The 19,006-nt window shown below is 40.2% G+C and overlaps 1 pseudogene; it reads right to left on the reverse strand.

The window, feature by feature from the left end:
• Window positions 1–14,252: 14,252 nt before the first annotated feature.
• On the reverse strand, window positions 14,253–15,117 carry LOC145519000 (small ribosomal subunit protein uS7m pseudogene; annotated as a pseudogene).
• Between the last annotated feature and the right edge of the window lie 3,889 nt (window positions 15,118–19,006).

Here is a 19,006-nt window from a genome sequence, read left to right on the forward strand (position 1 = left end):
AGTATATATTAATAATTTGACTCAACATGGGAAGTGCTTCTTCTTGAATTTCATCTGACCCCTAGAAAATTTTTGCAGACTGGTCAACCAATAATTATAAACTTATAAATAAGGAAAAAAATAATTTAACATCATGTGGTCACAGTATTCTTTAGGCTCTGGGAAAAATTAGTTGAGATGAAATAGTTTTGAAATTCCAAACCTTGTTCTTTTTGCATGTGCAGTTAGAGAAAGTTAGCTTGATAAAATACTTTTTTCAGAACACTGACTCTCAGAGAACAAAAATATTCTCAGAAGAAAACTTGAAGTTAACTCCTATCATGTCCTTGAAGCACAAACACAGCCCAATTTTCCTGGGACTTCAGCCTTGGGATACTTAGTCGAACTTCAAGCCAAGGGGAAAAAAAGGAAGGGGGAGAAAAAGATTTTAAATCAAATGCGCAAATTTGACTCTTCTGTTATTCATAAACTAATAAGTTTAATTGCAATGCCTGATACACAAAACATAAAAAAATGAAATGAGATCTCTGTTTGTCTGTATATATGTATCTATGTTTCTTTGTCTTTGGATAATATTGCTAGCTGCTGCTGCTAAGTCGCTTCAGTTGTGTCCAACTCTGTGAGACCCCATAGACAGCAGCCCACCAGCCTCTGCCGTCCCTGGGATTCTCCAGGCAAGCATACTGGAGTGGGTTGCCATTTCCTTCTCCAGTGCATGAAAGGGAAAAGTGAAAGTGAAGTCACTCTGTTGTGTCCGACTCTTAGCGACCCCATGGACTGTAGCCTACCAGGCTCCTCCATCCATGGAATTTTCCAGGCAAGAGTACTGGAGTGGGGTGCCATTGCCTTTAATTGGCTTAAAGAAAAGTAAGTGCTTACAAATGAAACAAACCTAAATTGATCTATTTGTGCCTTCTTGAAAGAGGGAAAGTAAGGATGCTTGCATTTATTAAACATGTCTTGTGTCACTTTGAGAAAAGAAATTACACTTTTGGAAAATACACATTTTAGAGGTTACAGAATATGTTCTTAAGTTTGCTAATCAGAGAATGCCAATATGACAAACAGTTCACAATTGCTTTCTTCTTGTTTCTCACTATAGAGTAAGGGTTTTTTTAAGTGTTAAAAATGACAACTCATAAGTAAAGCTACCAAAATGATAAGGGAAATATTTCAATATGTAAAGGAAACAGGAAGTAAAGTGAAAGTTGCTCAGTCATGTTCAACTCTGAGACTCCATGGACTACACAGTCCATGGAATTCTCCAGGCCAGAATACTGGAGTGGGTAGCCTTTCCCTTCTCCAGGGGATCTTCCCGACCCAGGAACTGAACCCAGGTCTCCCGCATTGCAGGCAGATTCTTTACCAACTGAGCCATCAGGGAAGCCCATGGAAGCAGGAGATGGCTGCAAAAGAAGGTACGAGGAACAGAATTACATTTTAAGGGAAAAGGAAATAAATCTGACTTACAGGTGGCTGTTTCTGAATGGACAAATAAAAAAAGGGATACAGAGAGTGATAAAAAGTTTTGTGGAAAGTGGACCCCAAGAAAAGTATTTTGTACAAGTTTCCTTGAGATATTGAACCACCTTTGATAACAGACTGTATGTTTCTTTACCTCTTAAGTGATCTGTTCTATATATACCTTTGAAATCTTTCATTGTTACTTTGGCTGAATGAGTAACTACAGTTTCACAGTGACCTGTGATCCTGTCTCACTAAATGTTCTAAACGCTGATTATTTTTTGATGAAACGTCCTAAGACCAAATTCTAAGAAAGTTCTTTTGACCTCTAGCTAACTTTGGGATGCTTCAGTGGCATCCCAATGTGCTCAGTCGCTCAGTCGTGTCTGACCCTTTGCGGCCCCATGAACTGTAGCCCACCAATTTCCTCTATCCATGGAATTTTCCCAGCAAGAATATTACAGTGGGTTGCCACTTACTACTCCAGGAGATCTGTGACCCAGGGATTGAACTCGTGTCTCTTGCGTCTCCTGCGTTGGCAGAACTGGCAGGCAGATTCTTTACTGCTAGCAGCACCTGGTAAGGCCCAAGCCCTCCCAGAGAAAGATATTAAACTAATTAGGTTCATTTGATATGTTAAAAGGCTTCCCTGATAGCTCAGTTGGTAAAGAATCCGCCTGCAATGCAGGAGACCCTGGTTCGACTCCTGGGTCAGGAAGATCCCCTGGAGAAGTGATGAGAAGTAGTGTCAAATAAGCAATAAATCTTCTCAGGTTATACAGTATGGTAAATGTTGCCAATACAGATAATCTAGAAATTGTATAGAATTTATAAAGATCTGGTATGCCCTGGTAAAATGTTATTAGTCATAATTCTAGCTACTATCTTAAAGTATTACATGTCATAGCAGTAACCAAGTTACTTTGTCAACTGCATTGTAGTAAGATTTTATGTATGTCTTCTTGAGCCTTTTTGTCATTCAGTTCAGTTGCTCAGTCATGTCCGACTCTTTGCGACCCCATGAACCGCAGCACTCCAGGCCTCCCTGTCCATCACCAACTCTCGGAGTCCACCCAAACCCATGTCCATTGAGTCGGTGATGCCATCCAACCATCTCATCTTCTGTCGTCCCCTTCTCCTCCTGCCCTCAATCTTTCCAAGCATCAGAGTCTTTTCCAATGAGTCAGCTCTTCGCATCAGGTGGCCAAAGTATTGGAGTTTCAGCTTCAACATCAGTCCTTCCAATGAACACCCAGGACTGATCTCCTTTAGGATGGATTGGTCGGATCTCCTTGTAGTCCAAGGGGCTCTTAAGAGTATTCTCCAACACCACAGTTCAAAAGCATCAATTCTTCGGCGCTCAGCTTTCTTCATAGTCCAACACACACATCCATACATGACCACTGGAAAAACCATAGCCTTGACTAGACACACCTTTGCTGGCAAAGTAATGTCTCTGCTTTTTAATATGCTGTCTAGGTTGGTCATAACTTTCCTTCTAAGGAGTTCAGTTCAGTTCAGTTCAGTTGCTCAGCCGTGTCCGACTCTTTGCAACCCCATGAATTGCAGCACGCCAGGCCTCTCTGTCCATCACCAACTCCCGGAGTCTACCCAAACCCATGTCCATCGAGTTGGTGATGCCATCCAATCATCTCATCCTCTGTCACCCCCTTCTCCTCCTGGCCCCAGTCCTACCCAGCATTAGGGTCTTTTCCAATGAGTCAACTCTTCGCATGAGGTGGCAAAAGTATTGGAGTTTCAGCTTCAACATCAGTCCTTCCAATGAACACTCAGGATTGATCTCTTTTAGGATGGATTGATTGGATCTCCTTGCAGTCCAAGGGACTCTCAAGAGTCTTCTCCAATGCCACTGTTCAAAAGCATCAATTCTTCGGCGCTCAGCTTTCTTCACCGTCCAACTCTCACATCCATACATGACCACTGGAAAAACCATAGCCTTGACTAGATGGACTTTTGTTGGCAAAGTAATATCTCCGCTTTTAAATATGCTATCTAGGTTGGCCATAACCATCCTTCCAAGGAGTAAGCGTCTTTTAATTTCATGGCTGCAATCAAGCGTCTTTTAATTTCATGACTGCAATCACCATCTGCAGTGATTCTGGAGCCCAGAAAAATAAAGTCAGCCATTATTGATAGCTATTGTTTCACTCTGAAGCCTTAGAAAAATACTACCTCTTCAAGATTTATAGAAAGGACTTTCTAAGCTCAAATTAAAATTAACTAGATAAACAAATTTTGTTATTAACAGTAAGCTGGTACCAGATTGGAATGTGGTTTTGTCTGTTAAGAATACAAAACTTACCTGGAATGAAACTTTTGATAAAAGACTATGTAAATTTCTTTGCCTTTAAATGGTCTATATTTTTAAAAAATATATTGTTACTTTGATAAAGTAAATGAGTACTATTTCACAATGATCTATGATTATTATGCCACATATAAATACAGTTCATTCTACTTCTACAAAAAATTAACCCCTGATGGTCAGACTTTTGCCATGCTGATGTCCTTAAAACATGACAATAGTCTACTCCTAAATCAGTGAATTTTAAATGAATAGACAGTAGCTACAAATTAAAAAATCAAGGCTCTGAGAAATCCAAGATGGTGGCTTAGCTTTTCCTGGCTCCCTAGTAAATCTCAGTTTCTATTTGATGGATTAAAGACTTCCCTGGCTACAGGGCTGATGCCTTCACAATGAAAAGGAAAAGGTTAGAAGATATGTTTCCCACCTGGAATATAGTTTCTACAATCCAGTGATCAAGACAACCACTTCAGTGGACAAATCATACAAACCTTAACAAAAACCTCACAAACCTCTTGAAATTACCACTGCCACTATCATCCTCAATCATGAGACAAGGTTGACAACACTAATAGGAAAAAAACTGGACTCAGATGGAACGAAGATTAATTATATGGGATTAAATGGACAGTTAAATATAATTCCTGGCTTCTAATGTTTGTTTTTCAGATATAGAAAAGCCCTTTTCTTACAAGCTACTTATGATTTACAACAATTTGGTAATGTAACACTTTTGGGTAAAATTAAAATATTTTTCTCTTCTATCTGGTTCCTCCAGTAATTGGAGACTCTTGAGTTCTGAGCAAACTTATGAACCTAATGAAATGGATTGTCTCTTGACATATGCAAGAGTCCACATATTCTGGATATCTAAAAAAGAGATATCACAGGCAAAATCTGAAGGCAAGCCATAGGCATGGCTTTATTGGCTTTGAGAGGCCTTTTAAAAGTTTACTCTGAAATTCCGAATGAAAAGCTCCAGGGTAGCAGCCAACTTAAAAGAGCCTATGTGAGCAATTATATTTATATGAATAATCAGGCCATGTTTATTGAAACCAGACTTATTTTGAACAAATCAGCAATAATTTGGCTGGATTTTACAGAAAGGAGAAGGAAATGGCAACTCACTTCAGTATTCTTGCCTGGAAGTTTCCATGGACAGAGAAGCCTGGCAGGCTACAGTCCATGAGGTCACAAAGAGTCGGACACGACTGAGCGACTTCACTTCAATAGAAAGGAGAATGATCTAGAGAGGAAAATTATGTCTCAATAGTATACCTTCGTGGATATTAAAGTTTTCTATTTACTGAGGCTTAGCATTTATTATCTATGTCCAAGATGGTTCCTTGGTGCTCTGTTAAATTATTATAAAGCTTACTTGAATTAGCAGAATAAAATTCTAAGCTTTTCTAAATGTCATCATAATAATCTATATTTGCATAAAGATCAGATGCCCTGTGACCTACAACTAAGAAATTATAACACTGAAAAAGACGACATTTAAAGGACTGTCTCCAAACTAGATAAAAGAACCCCTATCAGGTACCCTTAACTAGCACACGGGCAACAAAACTAAAGGGAACTGACTCTTGAATTCACATTTCCCATTCAAGAAGGGACTCTGCACTGGACTGTCTAGACAACAATGGAATACAACTGTCAAATATTGAGAGAGTCAATTCCTAGGCAGCGTGATAAGAAGTCCAGGGGTCCCCAAGGAGAGAGGGGTCTGGGGTTCTCGAGAAAATAGGGGTCTGGAATTCTCAAGGAGGAGGAAAGGACAATATTTTTTTCTCTCTACATTCCTTAGTCTTAGTCACATGAAACGGTTTTTTTCTTTAAGCCTGGAACTGATGACTACCCAACAAACAACTCAGTTTAAACTCTGTATTAGGGATTATATAACAACATATCCTGCTTGAGAACAGTTTCTCCTTCCTGAAAACCTTCTGACTAATCCTGGTATCTTAGAATGTATATTATCGGAGTGGGTCTGGTTAAGTTCAGTTCATTTCAATCGATCAGTCATGTCCGACTCTTTGCAACCTGATGGACTGCAGCATGCCAGGCCTTCCTGTCTATCACCATCTCCCGGAGTTTACTCAAACTCATGTCCATTGAGTCGGTGATGCCATCCAACCATCTCATCCTCTGTCGTCCCCTTCTCCTCCTGCCCCCAATCCTTCCCAGCATCAGGGTCCTTTCAAATGAGTCAGTTCTTTGCATCAGGTGGCCAAAGTACTGGAGTTTCAACTTTAGCATCAGTCCTTCCAATGAATATTCAGGACTGATTTCCCTTAGGATGGACTGGTTGGATCTCCTTGCTGTCCAAGGGACTCTCAAGAGTTTTCTCCAGAACTACAGTTCAAAAGCATCAGTTCTTCTATCTCAGCTTTCTTTATAGTTCAACTGTCACATCCATACATGACTACTGGAAAAACCATAGCTTTGACTAGACAGACCTCTGTTGGTAATGTCTCTTTTCAGTAAACTGCCTAGGTTGGTCATAGCTTTTCTTCCAAGAAGCAAATGTCTTTTAATTTAATGGAGGCAGTCACCATCTGCAGTGATTTTGGAGCCCAAAAAAGTAAAGTCTGTCACTGTTTCCATTGTTTCCCCATCTATTTGCCATAAAGTGATGGGACCAGATGTCATGATGTTAGTTTTCTGAATGTTGAGTTTTAAGCCAACTTTTTCACTCTCCTCTTTCATCAAGAGGCTCTTTAGTTCTTTTTCGCTTTCTGCCATAAGGGTGGTGTCATCTGTGTATCTGAGGTTATTGATATTTCTCCTGGCAATCTTGATTTCAGCTTGTGCTTCATCCAGCCCAGCATTTCTCATGATGTACTCTGCATATAAGGTAAATAAACAGGGTGACAGTATACAGCCTTGATGAACTCCTTTCCCTATTTGGAATCAGTCTGTTGTTCCATGTCTGGTTCTAACTGTTGCTTCTTGACCTGCATACAGATTTCTCAAGAGGCAAGTCAGTTGGTCTGGTATTCCCATCTCTTTCAGAATTTTCCACAGTTTGTTGTGATCCACACAGTCAAAGCCTTTGGCATAGTCAATAAAGCAGAAATACATGTCTTTCTGGAACTCTCTTGCTTTTTCGAAGATCCAGCGGATGTTGGCAATTTGATCTCTGGTTCCTCTGCCTTTTCTAAATCCAGATTGAACATCTGGAAGGTCATGGTTCACATATTGTTGAAGCCTGGCTTGGAGAATTTTGAGCATTACTTTGCTAGCGTGTGAGATGAGTACAATTGGACGGTAGATTTGAGCATTCTTTGGCATTGCCTTTCTTTGGGATTGGAATGAAAACTAACCTTTTCCAGTCCTGTGGCCACTTCTGAGTTTTCCAAATTTGCTGGCATATTGAGTGTAGCACTTTAACAGGATCATCTTTTAGGATTTGAAATAGTTCAACTGGAATCCATCACCTCCACTAGCTTTGTTCACAGTGATGATTCCTAAGGCCCACTTGACTTTGCATTCCAGGATGTCTGGCTCTAGGTGAGTGATCACACCATCATGATTATCTAGGTCGTGAAGATGTTTTTTGTATGGTTCTTCTGTGTATTCTTGCCACTGCTTCTTAGTATCTTCTACTTCTGTAAGGCCCATACTATTTCTGTCCTTTATTGTGCCCATCTTTGCATGAAATGTTCCCTTGGTATCTCTAATTTTCTTGACGAGATCTCGTCTTTCCCATTCTATTACTTTCCTCTATTCCTTTGCACTGATCACTGAGGAAGGCTTTCTTATCTCTCCTTGCTATTCTTTGGAACTCTGCATTCAAATGGGTATGTCTTTCCTTTTCTACTTTGCCTTTCACTTCTCTTCTTTTCTCAGTTATTTGTAAGGCCTCCTCAGACAATAATTTTGCCTTTTTGCATTTCTTTTCCTTGGGGATGGTCTTGATCACTGCCTCCTGCACAATGTCATGAACCTCTGTCCATAGTTCTTCATGCACTCTATCAGATCTAATCCTTTGAATCTATATGTCACTTCCACTGTATAGTCATAAGGGCTTTGATCTAGGTCATATCTGAATGGTCTAGTGGTTTTCCCTACTTCCTTCAATTTAAGCCTGAATTTTGCAGTAAGGAGTTCATGATCTGAGCCACAGTCAGCTGCCAGTCTCGTTTTTGCTGACTGTATAGAGCTTCTCCATCTTTGGGTGCAAAGAATATAATCAATCTGATTTCGGTATTGACCATCTGATGATGTCCATGTTTAGAGTCTTCTCTTATGTTGCTGGAAGAGGGTGTTTGCTATGCCCAGTGCATTCTCTTGGAAAAACTCTGTCAGCCTTTGCCCTGCTTCATGCTGTACTCCAAGGCCAAATTTGCCTGTTACTCCAGGTATTTCTTGATTTCCTACTTTTGCATTCCCGTCCCCTATAATGAAAAGCACATCTTTTTTGGGTGTTAGTTATAGAGGGTCTTGTACATCTTCACAGAACCATTGAACCTCAGCTTCTTCAGCATTACTGGTTGGGGCATAGACTTGGATTAATGTGATGTTGAATGGTTTGCCTTGCAAACAAACAGAGATCATTCTGTCATTTTTGAGATTGCATCCAAGTACTACATTTCAGACTCTTTTGTTGACTATATGGCTACTCCATTTCTTCTAAGGGATTCTTGCCCACAGTAGTAGATATAATGGCCATTTGAGTTAAATTCACCCATTCCAGTCCATTTTAGTTTGCTGATTCCTAAAATGTCGATTTTCACTCCTGTTATCTCCTGTTTGACCACTTCAAATTTGCCTTGATTCATGGACCTCACATCTCAGGTTCCTATGCAATATTGCTCTTTACAGCATCAGACTTTACTTCCATCACTCGTCACGTCCACAACTGGGTGTTGTTTTTGATTTGGCTCCCTCTCTTCATTCTTTCTGGAGTTATTTCTCCACTGATCTACAGTAGCCTATTGGGCACCTACCGACCTGGGGGATTCATCTTTCAGTGTCTTATCTTTTTCCCTTTTGATACTGTTCATGGGGTTCTCAAGGCAAGAATGCTGAAGTGGTTTGCCATTGCTTTCTCCAGTGGACCACATTTTGTCAGAAACATGGGTCTTGTATGATCTTTCTGTTGTTAAGTTCTAATCCTGTTATCCTAAAATGTAAATTGTTGGAGTGGGTCTGGTAAAATTTTCACAAACTTGAGAGATTCTTATGATTTATTGTAATAACTAATTAAAAATACATCATTCCCTTGCTAATGACTAGCGAGTGGGGCACTCCCCGCCCCCCTTCTGATGTCTATGTCATCTTTCTCTGTCCCTTTTTCATACTTTAATAAAACTCTGCTACACAAACGTTCTTGAATGATCAAGCCTGATCCCTGGTCCCAAAGTGAAATCTTCTTCAGAGATCACAAATCCAACACTGTTCACTGTAAGCTATCAATATCTGGACCAGGCCTGTAAGAAACTGAAAACTCAAATATTCACTCAGTAGTATCTGACTCTTTGTGAACCCATGGACCATAGCCCGCTAGGTTCCTCTGTCCATGGAATTCTTCATGCAGGGATACTGGAGTGGATAGCCATTCCTTTCTCCAGGGGACTTTCCTGACCCAGGGACTAAACCTGGGTCTCACCCATTTCAGGAGGATTCTTTACCACCTGAGCCACCAGGGAGGCAAGCCTGTAAGAACCATTCAACTATTCAAGTGCACTGTTTACCAAATGTTTGTCTTTCGATAAAAATGGAAAATTATTTTCTTCTAACCATACTTTTTACTCCAATGTTCAGGATGAAAAAAAAATTCTCTGGTGATGTTGTCACAGAAAATAACTATTCATGACATATATCACCACTTGTTTTAAGTGTATTGCTTATAGCACATGTACAATACTTGTGTGACCAGGTCTATGAAGAGTTACAACACCTTCTAGAACTAACACCAAAAAAACTATGTCCTTTTCATCACAGGGTATTGGAATGCAAAAGTAGGAAGTCAAGAGATTCCTGGAGTAACAGGTAAGTTTGGCCTTGGAGTACAGAATGAAGCAGGGCAAAGGCTAACAGAGTTTTGTCAAGAGAACACACTGGTCACAGCAAACACCCTTTTCCAACAACACAAGAGATGACTTTATACATGGACATCACCAAATAGTCAATACTGAAATCAGACTGATTATGTTCTTTGCAGTAAAAGATGGAGAAGCTGTATACAGTCAGTAAAAACAAGACTGGGAGCTGACTGTGGCTCAGATCATGAACTCCTTGCTGCAAAATTCAGGCTTCAGTTGCATAAAGTAAGGAAAATCACTAGGCCATGCAGCTATGACCTAAATCAAATACGTTATAATTATACAGTTGTGTTGTGTTAGTTGCTCAGTCATGTCCAACTCTTTGCATCCCCATGGACCATAGTTCACCAGGCTCCCCTGTCCATGGAATTCTCCAGGCAAGAATATTGGAGTGGGTTGCCATTCCCTTCTCCAGGGGCTCTTCCTGACCCAGGGATCGAACCCAGGTCTCCTGCATTGCAGGCAAATTCTTTACCATCTGAGCCACCTTACAGTAGAAGTGATGAATAGACTCAAAGGATCAGATCTGGTAGACAAAGTGCCTGAAGAAGGATGGACAGAGGTTCATAACACTGTATAGGAGGCAGTGACCAAAACCATCTCACAGAAAAAGAAATGCAAGAAGGCAAAGTGGTTGTCTCAGGAGGTTTTACCAATAGCCAAAGAAAGAAGAAAAGTGAAAGGGAAGGGAGAAAGGGAAAGATATACCCAATTGAATGCAGAGTTTCAGAGAATAGCAAGGAGAGATAAGAAGGTCTTCTTAAATGCACAATGCAAAAAAATAGAGGAAAACAATAGCATGGGTAGGACTAGAGATCTCTTCAAGAAAATTGGAGCTATCAAGTGAACATTTCATGCAAAGATGGGCATGATAAAGGATATAAATGGCAAGGACCTAACAGAAGTAGAAAAGAATAAGAAGAGGTGACAAGAATACACAGAAGAACTGTACAAAAAAGGTCTTAATAACCCAGATAACCACAATGGTGTGGTGACTCACCAAGAGCCAGACATCCTGGAGTGTGAAGTCAAGTGGGCCGTAGGAAGCATTACTATGAACAAAGCTAGTGGAAGTGATGGATTTCGGCTAAGCCGTTACAAATCTTAAAAGATTATCAATATGTCAGCATATTTATAAAGTTCAACAGCGGCCACAGGACTGAAAAAGGTCAGTTTTCATTCTAATCCCAAAGAAGGGTAATACCAAAGAATGTTCAAACAATTGTACAATTGTGCTCATTTCACATGCTAGCAAGGTAGTGCTCAAAATCCTTCAAGCTAGGCTTCAGCAGTATGTGAACCGAGAACTTTCAGATGTACAAGCTGCATTTCAAAGAGGCAGAGTAAACAGAGATCAAATTCCCAACATTCACTGGATCACAGAGAAAGCAGGCAAATTCCAGAAAAAACATCTACTTCCGCTTCCTTGACTACAATAAAGCCTCTGACTCTGTGGATAACAACAAACTGTAGAAAATTCTTAAAGAGATGGGAATACCAGACACCTTCCCTGTCTCCTGAGAAACTTGTATGCTGGTCAAGAAGCAATAGTTAGAAATGGACATGGATCAATGAACTGGTTCAAAATTGGGAAAGGGGTATGACAAGGCTGTATATTGTCACCCTGTTTATTTAACTTCTATGCAGAGTACATCATGGGAAATGCCAGGACAGATGAATCACAAGCTGGAATCAAGACTGCTGGGAGAAATATCAACTATCTCAGATAGGCCGATGATAGTACTCTAATGGCAGAAGGTGAAGAGAAACTAAAGAGCCTCTTGATAAGGGTGAAAGAGGAGAGGGAAAAAGCTAGCCTGAAACTCAGCATTTAAAAACTAAGATCATGGCATCTGGTCCCATCACTTCATGGCATATAGAAGGAGGAAAAGTAGAAGCACTGACATTTTATTTTCTTGGGCTCCAAAATTTCTACAGACAGTGACTGCAGCCCTGATATTAAAAGATGCTTGCTCCTTGGAAGGAAAGCTAGGACAAACTTAGACAGCATATTAAAAAGCAGAGACATCGCTTTGCCAACCAAGGTCTGTACAGTCCAATCTATGGTTTTTCCAGTAGTCATGTATGGATGTGAGAGCTGGAAAATAAAAAAGGCAGAGCACTGAAGAATTGATGGCTTTCAAATTGTGGTACTGGAGAAGACTCTTGAGGGTCCCTTGGATAGCAAGGAGGTCAAACCAGCCAATCCTAAAGGAATTCAACCCTGTATATTCATTGGAAGGACTGATGCTGAAGCTCCAGTACTTTGGCTACCTGATGCAAAGTGCTGACTCACTGGAAAAGACCCTTATGCTAGGAAAGACTGAAGTCAAAGGGGAAGGGAGTGCAGAGGATAAAATGGTTAGATAGCATCGCTGACTCAATGGACATGAATTTGAACAAACTCCGGGAGATAGTGGAGTACATACAGAGGAACCTGGTGTGCGACAGTCCATGGGGTCACAAAGAGTAGGACACAACTCAGTGACGAAACAACAGTGACAATTTTAATCAATATTTTAAACATATTTAAAGGGAAGTGGGATTAGGCAAGACCGATCATAAAACTTATCTGGGCTAATAAACTTATGAAGATTGTCAAAACATTGTTAAAAAATAATTTTTAGTTGTAATTATCAGGTATTATAATCTCTAGTAATTAGGACATTAAAATGGTAGAATTAAAGCATGAATTAATTTCATTTCTCTCCCACTTTTTTTCTAAAATGAATATTTGAAAAGTAAGTCCATAAAGACAGCAACAGAGGAGACTTTCTTTTGTCACCATTGTGTTGGGACTATATGATGACTACTCCATGCCAGGTACTGTGTTATGCATCTTACACACATAACTTCACTTGATCCATATAAACTAACAGTGTATTATCTGGTATCATCTCCATGAGCCATTTGAAACACCTTTGTGAGAAATTAAAGAGTGGTAACTGATTTCACAGGATAGAGGAAGCAAACTAGCTTGCCCCAGAAAACCCAGGAGGGACTCAGAACTGACACCAGACTGTAACAGATGATGGAGATAAGGTTCCATGTAACAAAGAGAGGTTGAAAGACTGCATAAAGGGGCCCTAAATCCCTTCTTCTACACATCTCCACATCTCTACTCACAAGACATTCTCGGCAGTAAGTGAAAAGGAGACATACAGGGCCCAGGACACCATGAGTAAGAACTATAAAGAGAATTCACTGAAAGTCTTGTTTGGGGAACACTGTCACTTCCAGCCCCTTTCCCCTGTCATGGGTGCAAACCACATGATCTTCTGGAGAACAAGTCAGTACCAACCAAAGGACTCAGTCTCAGACTGAGGATAATCAGGATAATCCCCCACACAGATAGCTTTCTACCAAGGGACTCAACATTTAGATATGTAAAAACATCCAAGGATCAAATACTAAGACCCTTGAGAGGAAAAGTAAATCTAAGATAGAAAAAAAAAAAAGAGGGGGGATCTTGTCTGAAAATGGGGCTTCCCTGGTAGCTCAGATGGTAAAGAATCTGCCTGCAATGCAGGAGACCCAGGTTTGATTCCTGGGTCAGGAAGATCCCCTGGAGAAGGGAATGGCTACCCACTCCAGTATTGTTGCCTGGAGAATTCCACGGACAGAGGAGCCTGGTGAGCTACAGCCCATGGGGTTGCAAAGAGTTGGACATGACTGAGTGACTAACACACTGACTAAAACAGATACTACCCAGAAAATGATACTACCCAGAAAATAATATTAAAAAATTTTTTTCTAGAAGGCATCCAGAAATAAACACTGTATTTTATTGAAACAGAAACAAGAGAACAAGAAACAAGTCTCAGAAATTAGAATTTTGACACTTGAAATTAAATATTCAATAGATGTCTGGAAGTTATATTGGCAAGGAAATGTCCCAGAAATGGAAAAAGAAATGGTTGGGAGACACACACAAAAAACTGCAGAGAAAAGATTAAAGACAACAAGATTCAGTCCATGGTAACTGGACTTCCAGGTTAACTGGAATTCCAGAAAGACATAAAATGAAGGAAGGGTGGGAGAATATTACGTAGTATTTGTATGCTGCTGCTGCTGCTAAGTAGCTTCAGTCGTGTCTGACTCTGTGCGACCCCATAGACGGCAGCCCACCAGGCTCCCCCGCCCCTGGGATTCTCCAGGCAAGAATACTGGAGTGGGTTGCCATTTCCTTCTCCAGTGCATGAAAGGGAAAAGTGAAAGTGAAGTCGCTCAGTCGTGTCCGACTCTTAGCGACCCCATGGACTGTAGCCTACCAGGCTCCTCCGTCCATGGGATTTTCCAGGCAAGAGTACTGGAGTGGGGTGCCATTGCCTTCTCCGAAGAAAGGACTAACAGGCAGTAAACGTGTGGCTCCGTCCTTGTTAGGAGGCCCGCCTGCCCTTAAGAGGGAACTGTACCCTTAACCCACAGGTGTTCTGCAATGTGGCAGTGGCTCACACTGCTTCTGGCAGCAGAGTATGCGCCTGTCTTCCCGGACCCTCGGCCCACACTCTACCACCAGCGGTAGTGGGCCAGCGCGCGGTTGGCCTCGGCCATCTTGTGCATGTCATGCTTTCTCTTGATCACAGGGCCCCGGTTGTAGAAAGCCTCCAGCAGCTCCTGAGACAGCTTCTCTGGCATCAGCATCCGCCGGGGCTTCTTCTCCCTGCACTCAGTGATCATCCACTTCATGGCCAGGAATCGGCGACGCCGGTCAGCCAATGGCACGGGGACCTGGTAGAAATGGCCCCCCTTGAGTATGGGTACCAGCCCAATCACAGGCTCACAGTTTTTCAGTGCTTGATGGAAGATGGTGTAAGGGTTGCGTTCGATGGTTGCCTGTTCCTCTGCAGAAGCAGCATGGTACTCTCAAACTGCTTCCTTTTCACAGCTTCCAGGGTCTGTGTCATGAGGGATCTGGCCAGTATTTTGTTTCCTCCTTTCATCATCATGTTGGTGAATTTACTGATCACTGGGTCTTCAAATACAGAGCTTGTTTTCGTGGCTGGGGCAGCTTTGATAACCTGAGTCTTCCTGAGCTCCCGCTCATACGTCTCCTCCTCAGTCAGCTGGGCCAAGGGTTTGCGGTAATATTCCTTGTCAGTCTGGGGATCCTGGTACTCAGGGCCATAGCGGCTCCACCTCACCTGGGTTAGCCTTCACCGTGGGGGCAGCCATCTTGGCTGCCAGCAGGACCCCACGGAGACTGCCCTCGGCGTGCCTGAGCGAGTGACTGAAGACTGGGAAAAGGAGCTACAGGGTCCTAGCTCTGCGCATCACCCTGTTAATCTGGGCCTGAAGAGTCTCTCACTCCGAGGCCTAAGGCGGAGAGTCAAGTATTTGTATAAAAAGTAATAAAATAAAATTTCCCAGAATTCAGGGATATAAGTATCCAGATTGAAAGGGTCCATCATGTACCCAGCACAATAAATTTAAAAAGATAAACAACAGGCACATTTTCATCCAATTCTAGAATATCAGAGACAAAGAAGATTACAAGAGCCCTAGGGAGTATGAGGAGATAGGCTGTAAGGAAAAGAAGGAGAATTGGAGTTGCGCTGCACATCTGAATAGCAGTTGCTATTGATATCTTAACAATATTGAGTATTGCTATCCATGAACCTGGAATATCTCTCCATTTACTTAGATCTTGATTCCCTTTTTCAGAATTTTAAGTTTTCCTCATATAGACCTTACACATATTTTGTTAGATTTATACCTAAATATTTCTGTAGACAACATATAGTTAGATCTTACTTTTTTAATCTACTTGATAATCTTTTAATTAGCATATTTTGACCATTCACATTTAGAAAGTGACTACCGGGGCAATTCCCTGATGGTACAGTGGTTAGGACTCTACACTTCCACAGCAGGGAACCCAGGTTCGATCCCTAGTTGAAGAACTAGGATCCCAAAAGCTGTGAGGCATGGCCAAACAAATAAAAACTTTAACAAATAAATAAAATGACTATTGGTATAGACGGATTAACATATACTACATCTGTTACCTTGTTCTTTTTTCCTTCTTTTGTTTTTGTTTTCCACTCTTTATCTGCCTTCTCTGGTTTTACTTGAGCATTTTATATGATCTTATTTTATCTTGTCTCTTAGCATATCAATTATATTTTTTAAAATTTTTAGTGGTTTTCCAGTGCTTCCAACATATACTCACAACAAATTAAGTCCACATTTAAGTAACACAATATTGCTTTATGCTTACTCTTATTTTTTACTTACTGTATTTTCTTTCTTTCAGATGTTCCAAGATTCTCCTTTAATGGTTTACAGAACTTCCTTTAAACATTCATTTTAGCATTGGTCTGTAGATGACAAATTTCCTTAGTTTTCCTTCATTTGAAAATGTTTTGGTTTCTCCTTCATTCCTGAAGAATATTTTCACCATATAGTCTATATTGACAGTTCTTTCAGTATTTGAAAACTGTGCCACTTCCTTCTGGCCTCTTTTGTTATTCAAATTATCTTCCTCTCTACGTAAGGTGCCTTTCCTCAAAGCTTTCAAGACTTATCTTTAGTTTTCCAAAGTTGGACTCTATACAGTTGGTATGGATCTCTTTGGATTTATCTTCTTTAAATTCACTTGGCTTCTTGAATTGAGGTTTGTCTTTGTTCAGTGGGGGAAGTTTTCAGAAAATGTATCTTCAAAACCTTTTCCAGCCTTGCCCTCCTCCTTTCCTTCTGGTTCCCTGGTGACATGAATACCAAACTCTGTTACATCCCCAGAGGTCCCTGTAGCTGGATTGTCTTTTCCCCAAGTCTATTTCCTCTCTATTGTTCAGTTTGTGTAGCTTGTATTGTTTTACTTTTAGATTCATAGATTCCTTCCTCTCTTCCATCCATTCTTCTCCTGAATCAATCCAGGGTTTTTATTTTGGTTATTATACTTTTCATTACTAAAACTTCCATTTGGTTCTTCTTTATATCTTCCATTTCTGAGACTTCCTATTTTTGTGCAGATACATTCTATGTTTTGTTTCAAATTCAAAAGCATGTTCTTAACTGCCCATTGAAGCATTTAATGACAACCGCTTCAAAATCTGTATCAGATAATTCTAGCATCTATGGCAACTCCATTGGTATCTATTGTCTTTTTGCACTCGACATATTCTGGGTTCTAGGAATGACATGTGACTTTATTATTGAAACAGATACAACTGGTTATTATGTTATGAGACTTTAGATCTTTAACTTTCCACAGACACCAATTTAGGAGCAGAAAGGGGGATGTTGTTTGTTGCCTAGTTATTCCCAGGTAGCGAAGTAGTCCAGGCTTCCTAGTTATCTTCTGTTAATACCTGAAATTGAGGAAGAGGCTTAATGCTGAGCAAAGGTAAAAGTCATGACTCTCCATTAGGCCTCCTCTGATATCAACACAGTGAGGTGGGATTCAGGTCAGTGGTACTTCATTATAAACTGGCAAAGATGAAGTCCAGGCTCCCCACTTGGCCTTTGGTGATTTGGACGAAGCTGCTATGTTCTCTGTGGTAGTAGGCAGGAGCAGAGAGGTTACTGTATAGAAAAAATCACAGTTTCTGTCTTGCTAGCTTGCCCTTCCCTGATCCTTTGACTAGAGACAGCAGGCTTTCTGCAGGGTTTTTCTGTCTGCATCCACTGGTATTTCCAGGTTACTGGCTCTTCAGTTCCAAGCCTGGGATATATGAGGCAAAAACTCAGTGGTTCTAAGATGTTTTTGTTTGTTTTCCACATTATCAGTTGCTATTAAAAATACTAAATATAAAAATCTTGTTGAAAATTCTAAGCCATGAACATCTCTACAACATTAAACAAACAGGAAATATTTCCAACTAATTTTTAAGACCTCAATTTCTCTTCAAAGTAAACATGAAAGGCATAAAAACTATATTATCTGAAATTTAAAGCTGAAGAGTATCTTATTTCCCTTAAAAGTTCACTGGGAAATAGGAATATTTAGAGATGTAAACAACTCATAAAAATGAATTAACATACAGGAAACACCCAACACTAAGCAAACGTTTACTGAGATTCTATTATTACGTGATAGACTTTACTAATAACCAACGTCCAACTCTTTCCAAGAAACTCACTACCTAGCTGGGCGGGGGGTGGGGGGGCGGGGAGACAAAAAAATGAACTCTTATAAGGGAAGCAGAAAGATTGAAGACAGTAGGGAACTAGAAAAGGATTTTCAGCAGGGGAGAAAAATGGTAAACCACATTCCTCCCTGCCTTGCCTACCTTTATTACTGAAGGTAGGAAATGTAAAAGCTCACATTCTAAGCCTCAACTGCGATGAAGGATGGCCACATTCATACACTTCTGGCCAGTGAAATATAAACCCATTTGAAAAGGCTTCTGGCAAAGCTCTTAATTTTCTGATATCCAGGGTTTGTTTCAGCCTGGCTTTCTTGCCTTAAATCCAGCATGTACAAAACTGTGGCAGCCATCTGTAACCTTAAAAGAAAGGCCAAAAGCATCCCAGATAACATAGTAATGACACCATCAAGCAACTCAAGCGGAGCCTGCAGCCCTCTTCAGATTTGTTATTCAAAATAAGTCCATTCAAGTGATTTAAGTTAGGTTTTCTGTTATATCTTCTTGACCAATAAAAGTTTAAGAATAAATGTGTATTTCAGCATGGTCATTCCTGAGTTATTATGGAGGATGGATTGGAAGGAGCAAGAATGACACGAGGAGACTTAATATTTTTTAAATCCACACTGAAAAAATCCTGTTCATCATTTTTAAAAGAATTGATTTGCCTTCGGAGCAAAAGCACATCAGTTTGGAAACTACATTTGTACAAATTAAGTAAATTTAATAAATCTCATGTCAATTCAGTATCATTAATACTGAATTCAGTGTTACTGGGTAAATTGAAAAGCAACTCTAAATTGATCAAAAAATAACATTAAAAATTTTTTTCTTATAGTTTTTATAGTAAATTCACATAACAGTCAAAGTTAAAATTTGACACATACTGATTCATATTAGAAATATGTGTAAGGTTACCTGATTTTTAAAGTTTCAATTTCAAAATAAATTCTAGTACTTGTCTAGGTAGCACAAATGGGCCTTTTCCCATATTTGGAGTTTCAAATTTAGATCATTCATATGCTATGTAATACTGGGGACAAAACTACCATTTTCTCTAATTACTAATTAAG

The sequence above is a fragment of the Giraffa tippelskirchi genome, chromosome 8, assembly GCF_054371585.1.
Source record: "Giraffa tippelskirchi isolate mGirTip1 chromosome 8, T2T-mGirTip1v1.2.pri, whole genome shotgun sequence".
In the NCBI taxonomy this organism is placed as follows: Eukaryota; Metazoa; Chordata; class Mammalia; order Artiodactyla; family Giraffidae; genus Giraffa; species Giraffa tippelskirchi.